Source organism: Temnothorax nylanderi, unplaced genomic scaffold, assembly GCF_030848795.1.
Source record: "Temnothorax nylanderi isolate EJ_2023f unplaced genomic scaffold, tnyl_v1.0 TNYL_tig0482_pilon, whole genome shotgun sequence".
Taxonomy (NCBI): domain Eukaryota; kingdom Metazoa; phylum Arthropoda; class Insecta; order Hymenoptera; family Formicidae; genus Temnothorax; species Temnothorax nylanderi.
The window spans coordinates 106,392-112,484 of NW_027249544.1; the positions used below are offsets into that span (position 1 = coordinate 106,392).

Genomic DNA, 6,093 nt, shown 5'->3' on the forward strand with positions numbered 1-6,093 from the left:
GAACACCTTTTAGAACATGGATATATGCACAATGGTATCAGATACCCATTTATTTTAAGAAATTTTATCTTAGATGCGCCTGCACGTTCTCTTGTTAAGTGTTGTGTGGGCCATAATGGTTACGGTGCATGTGAGAAATGTACTGTTGTTGGAGAATATATTGATGATCGTATGGTTTTTTTTGAATCTGGATGCTCCATTACGCACAGACGAATCTTTCAGAAATCAAGATGATCAACTGCATCACATTGGAGTGACTATTTTACTTAGAATTGCAAACATGGTATCACAATTCAGACTTGATTCTTTTCATTTAATATGGCATGGTGGCTTTAGACGATTGCTTTCCGCTTGGATGGAATGGAATGGACCCTGGAAGCTTTCACAAAATGAAAAAAACGAAGCCTCTAATTTACTTATATTTCTTGCTGCTTTCTGTCCAAGTGATTTTAATCGACCACCCAGACCACTGGACTACTGGAAAATGTATAAAGGTACAGAGGAGCGACGTTTGTGTCTGTATGATGGACTTCTTGTGTTTAAACACGTTCTAAAAGAAGAGGTGTACAAACATTACCTGCTTTTTCAAGCTGCTATGTACATTTTATGTAGTCCTGTGCTAATAAAATTGATGTGTGATTATGCACATGATTTGCTGTAAACATTTATCAAAATTAGTATATTGACACGTAAATACAATAAGAGGACTAAAATAACCTAAGAGCAAAACTTTATTATTATTGATGCGCTGCGTTCCGATATTCACTGCGAGTACTGAAAATCTATAGCATATGTGATGTAAATAACTATAGATTTTTAGTACTTGCAGTGAATATCGAAACGCAGCCTTAGAAGAGTAAAACATGAACAGCATAATGCCCGTATTACACTAGTGATTGGCGATTGCGTCTACGTTTGCGTTTACGTCGCTTGACCAATCAGAAAGTAGCTGCTGGCGATTGCAATTCGCGATTTCCGTTCTGATTGGTTAAAAGACGTAGACGCAAACGTAAACGCAATCGCCAATCGCTAGTGTGATACGGGCATAATATAACCTCATTTTAGGATACACGATATCCACGAGAGAGAGAGAGAGAGAGAGAGAGAGAGAGAGAGAGAGAGAGAGAGAGAGAGAGAGAGAGAGAGAGAGAGAGAGAGAGAGAGAGAGAGAGAGAGAGAGAGAGAGAGATTGGTTTTATTTAAGCCATAGTCAAGACTTTAGGCTATTAGTGAATTAACAAATATATATCTAAATGTACAAACGACAAATAATCAAATATCGAACAAAAATAATAATAACAAAAATAATAAAAAAATAATAAGAAAAGTAAATAAACATATGCGAGACGCAGTGTAATCGCTACCGATATGCATTTAACAGTAAATAAAATTTGAAAATGTTGGCGAGCAAGTGATATGCATATGGCAGCGACCGAAGACATGTGAATGCACTCTCTCATGAGGCGAGCAAAAATGATCAGTGTAAAAACAAGGATGAAAAGTATAACATAATAACATATAGCCGATCTGAATAATATTCGCTGTAAAACTAAGAACTAACTCAAATATGTAATGAAATTAGAATATGATAAAGCGCAAGTAATATATATAAAACTAAGAACTAAGGACTAAAAACTAAGGCGCAGCGCAATTTACAAACTAATGATGAATTTCATGTTAGTTTACCGACCGACCAAATATAGTTAAAAAAAATAAAAATAAAAAACAAAAATAAAAAAAATAAAAAATGTACATATACAGTTCGCAATATAGCAAACAAAAGAAACAGAATCGTAAGACTACAATAACATGACCCAGAATCAAAAAATGGTTCAGCACGCGGCTAGATTGACAATCAGATGACGCGACTTAAAGTAATTTGGCACGCGACTAGATTTGATATTAGTGTCATGTTCCAAGGCCTGACGGAATTAGACTCAAGAGAAAAGAGATGGTTGTAAAGCTTACGTTTAAAAACAGTGACGGTTGAAGAGGACACGATCTCAGTAGGAAGAGAGTTCGATAGATAGATTCCAGCTAAATGGAAGGACCTATGATAAGTTTCAGTCCTGTGGATAGGAATTTGATACGCATGTTCGAGAGCAAACCGCGACGAACATCTAATTGAGGAATCAGGCTTAGCGAAGATTTCGGAGAGGTAACTGGGAGACATACCGCGGGATATCTTGTACATTTCGATTCCCAGAAAGTACAGACGTCTGTTTCTTACGGACAACCACCTCAATTGATGACGAAAAGGCGTGATGTGTTCGTCGCGTTTTAAATTGAATATATAGCGAATTGCACAGTTGATAAGAGTTTGCAAACTACCGTTGAGCTCATCAGTGACATCGTTATACACAAGAGAACAGTAATCCAACAGAGGCCAGATCAAAGCAGTCACAAGTTTTACCCGTAGCTGAAGTGACAAGGAGTTCTTATGGAACTTGAGCTTGTATAGCGTGAAGTGCACTCTCTTTGAAATATGGGAGACAGGACTAGCCCAAGAGAGGTCAGACCTCATTATGACACCCAAGTTACGCGCTTCGGTAACATAAGGAATCGAAGCACCATCAACAGAAATGAGGGGAAGGTCATTAAGATCGATTTGCTTGACATAATTTCTGCTGCCAAGTATTAAGACCTTGGATTTATTTAAATTGAGAGTCAGTCCATTTGTAGCAGCAAATTCGAAGACTGCACTCACATCGTGCGCCACAAGTTGAAGCCCAGCATTTAATTGAGAAAAGAGACACCTGCGATAGATTTGAGAGAGAGAGAGAGAGAGAGAGAGAGAGAGAGAGAGAGAGAGAGAGAGAGAATTGAGATAGATTTGAGATAGATTTGAGAGAGAGAGAGAGAGAGAGAGAGAGAGAGAGAGAGAGAGAGAGAGAGAGAGAGAGAGAGAGAGAGAGAGAGAGAGAGAGAGGAGAGAGAGAGAGAGAGAGAGAGAGAGAGAGAGAGAGAGAGAGAGAGAGAGAGAGAGAGAAGATATCGAAGATATGAGGTTATCCTATATATATCCTTTCCGCATGACCAAATTCTTCAATCAAAAGCGGAGTTATTTACTCATACTTTAGCAGAGTTAACTCAAGAACAGGGATACACTGAAATAAAAACCCCCGGAGGGAAGATTACTGCAGCTAAAGCCCTTTCTCAGGAGCAATGCAACGTACGATGTATTCCTACTTACAGAGAGAGAGAGAGAGATTTTGATTTGATTTGATTTAAGGGGGTAGTCCTCTAAATAATTTTTTAAAAAGAAAAAGATGGACGAAGCCCTCCACGTCAACCTCGAAGGGATGCTGTATGGGCCAGGCATGTATGGACTAGAGGTATGTTGAACTAAACTGCAAAAAATGTAATCCGAAACTTCAAACGCGTTTTTCTCGAAACGGTGTTTTTGAAATCAGTGGCCGGCATAACGTTTTATCGACACGTACGATTTTGATCGGACTTTGCGTTTCGCATTCTCAATTGAATTATCTAGTCCCCTACGTAGCCGTTTTTGGATCCCTTGAAAAATCTGTGCTCGGTGCACGTTTCTGTGCCGATTTTAGGCTGAAAAATAACGTTTTTTTTTAAACGTTTTTTTAACACGTCATTATTTTTTATTTTGTTTTTTTTTTTTCAATTCTCCTACGTAGGGGACTGGATTTAGCATTTGACAATAACTTAAAAACATTTATTTTGTTGCAGGACCAATCGGAAGACCCCCAGGCCGGCCACCGAAAATGGGCGTTTCCAGGACAAGGGGTGCTTTCACCTCGTGCAGCGGTCACGGGAAGCGGCCGATGGAGTAAAAAAAAATTATGCCCGAAAGCTATTTATATGATTAATAAATGGATACACTCAAATTTGTCATTCCCTTTATTTTAGTATTAAAAAAAAATTCCGAAAAAACACCTATTTTTCAGCCATATTTAGAGGACTACCCCCTTAAGGACTTCCTGAGATATTTTAAATTTTGTTATGCTATTATTAATATAAAATATGAAATATCTCGTAAAATATTCATTTTTCGATGACTTCACATTAATATTTTTTTACATACAATAATGAAAAGAATCGAATAATAATATTAATTTTTACATTTTGCAATATTGCAAAATTAAATATTTCTACAAAATACAATCAAATAATTTTTTTACAAAAATCGATTCCTTTTATTATTCTGCGTATAAAAATATAAAGTCATCGAAAAGTGAATACTTTACGAGATGTTTCGTATTTTATATTAAAAATATCATAACAAAATTTAAAATATCTCAGGAAATTCTTAATAAAGAGAGCTTCATTATAGTGTTTTGAGAACGTCTTGACAAGGGCAAGAATATGCAATAAAAAATGGGATATTCTATTTAAGAAAACATGGATCACATTGACCTGGCCTTGAAAAAATCGCTCAAAGTCAATTCCATATTTTTATCATCTGTCCCCTTTAATATCCTACAACTTTTATCTAAAACATTTTTCCATATCTAAAGCTGTTCCTGAGGTCCAGGGGGCTGGGTCAGACTTTAGACTTAGGGCCTGAGCAGAATAGCTGACTTATAATTTTAAGACAGTGTTTTATGCTTTAAATCTTTGTTTTTAGCAACGCACAATACTGTCTTATGTCTCAAGTCTTACAATGTTGACACTTTGTACACTCGTTTAAGACTTGAGACACAAGACAGTATTGTGCGTTGCTAAAAACAAAGATTTAAAGCATAAAACACTGTCTTGAAATTATAAGTCAGCTATTCTGCTCAGACACATACCCTGTATAATAACTATAACTATAGTTATATTTCAAATATATAATTATGTCTATATTATGTTTTTTTTTTCTATTTAGAAAGTGCTCTACTGTGTAAAGCAGCGGAAAATTAAAAAGAAGTTGAGCAAGCCATTAAAACTTGGCTGAGACGTGCAAAAGAAAGGGCAGGGAAAAAAGCAAAATAAAGAAAACATATTCTTCATTGTGAACATTTGCATTTGCACATGCAATTTGTGAGTTTATTTCATTTTTGCTCATTTTGAATCATTTTTGTTTTTAAACAATGCAAAAGTGTGAATTTGGAGTAAAATTTCTAGAAAATCTGAGAATTTTTTTTACAAAATTTGAGTAAACACCCTTATTGAAATTTCAACATTAGTTTTTATAACTATTTTGTACAAATTGCTGTTTTCTTTAATTAATTTGCAATACGCGTGTGCAATACGTTTAACAATACGTGTATGTGTGTGTGGATACATACATATATACATACATATATGTATATATTTTATATAATTTTTAAAATTGTAACGATGCGCCCCGAAACCGAATCCGCATCATTCCCGGCGAACACCCGCCGGGCGAGACAAGGCACGATGTGCCCTTTTTTAATAACACGATCTCGCGTATAAGTCCGCGAACGGACTTACCGCGGCAACCGACTCGGAGCGCCGAGCGGTGCCGAAAACGGCCGAAAGCCGCCGAACGCAACCGCGGCGCCGGGACGCCGTCTTTCCCGAACGCTCCGCCGCTCCATCCCGGCGCTCGCGATTGCCGTCGCGTATACCCCCGCCACACCGACACACCACCGCGGGTGTATATAAACCGACGAATTGTTAGCAACAAGGAGATTCCGCCGTGAGCCAGCAAACCGACCCGACCAGTTCTCCGCTGCTCACGGATCCTGCAATCCCACATTCGAACAACCAGGAGTTAGAGAGGTATCTCTGGCTCTGCCGAGTGACGTATCTAGACGGTTGACTCGATTGTCCATCCACGAACCTGCGACACCGGAGTGAACCAGGGTAAGAGAGCTCTTCTCTTACTCGCCAAGGATCTTGGCCATTCGGTGCCGCCTCCCGCCTGCGTATATCGATGCGCCAGGATATGAAGAGTTATCTGCATATCTGCTAAGGATCTTAGCCGCTCGATTCCGCGCGCTCCAGCGCCGCGTGCGCTTACCGCCGCCGCTGGCCGAGCTCGCGCTTCCACTGTGGTCGCGCCCCGTGTTCCGCGAGCCCGCGCGCCCGCCGACCCGCGTACAGCGCCCGGTATATCGCCGTTACCGTGCCCCGCGATCTCTGTATATATCTTCGACTCCCGCGATCTCT

At 39.0% G+C, this 6,093-nt stretch overlaps 1 long non-coding RNA gene across 1 annotated transcript; it reads left to right on the forward strand.

The window, feature by feature from the left end:
* The first annotated feature begins 3,229 nt into the window (after nucleotides 1-3,229).
* Nucleotides 3,230-3,857, forward strand: LOC139783251 (uncharacterized). The gene is made up of 2 exons (XR_011721181.1): nucleotides 3,230-3,335; nucleotides 3,700-3,857. It is a non-coding gene; the product is annotated as an uncharacterized lncRNA (long non-coding RNA).
* Nucleotides 3,858-6,093: the final 2,236 nt, after the last annotated feature.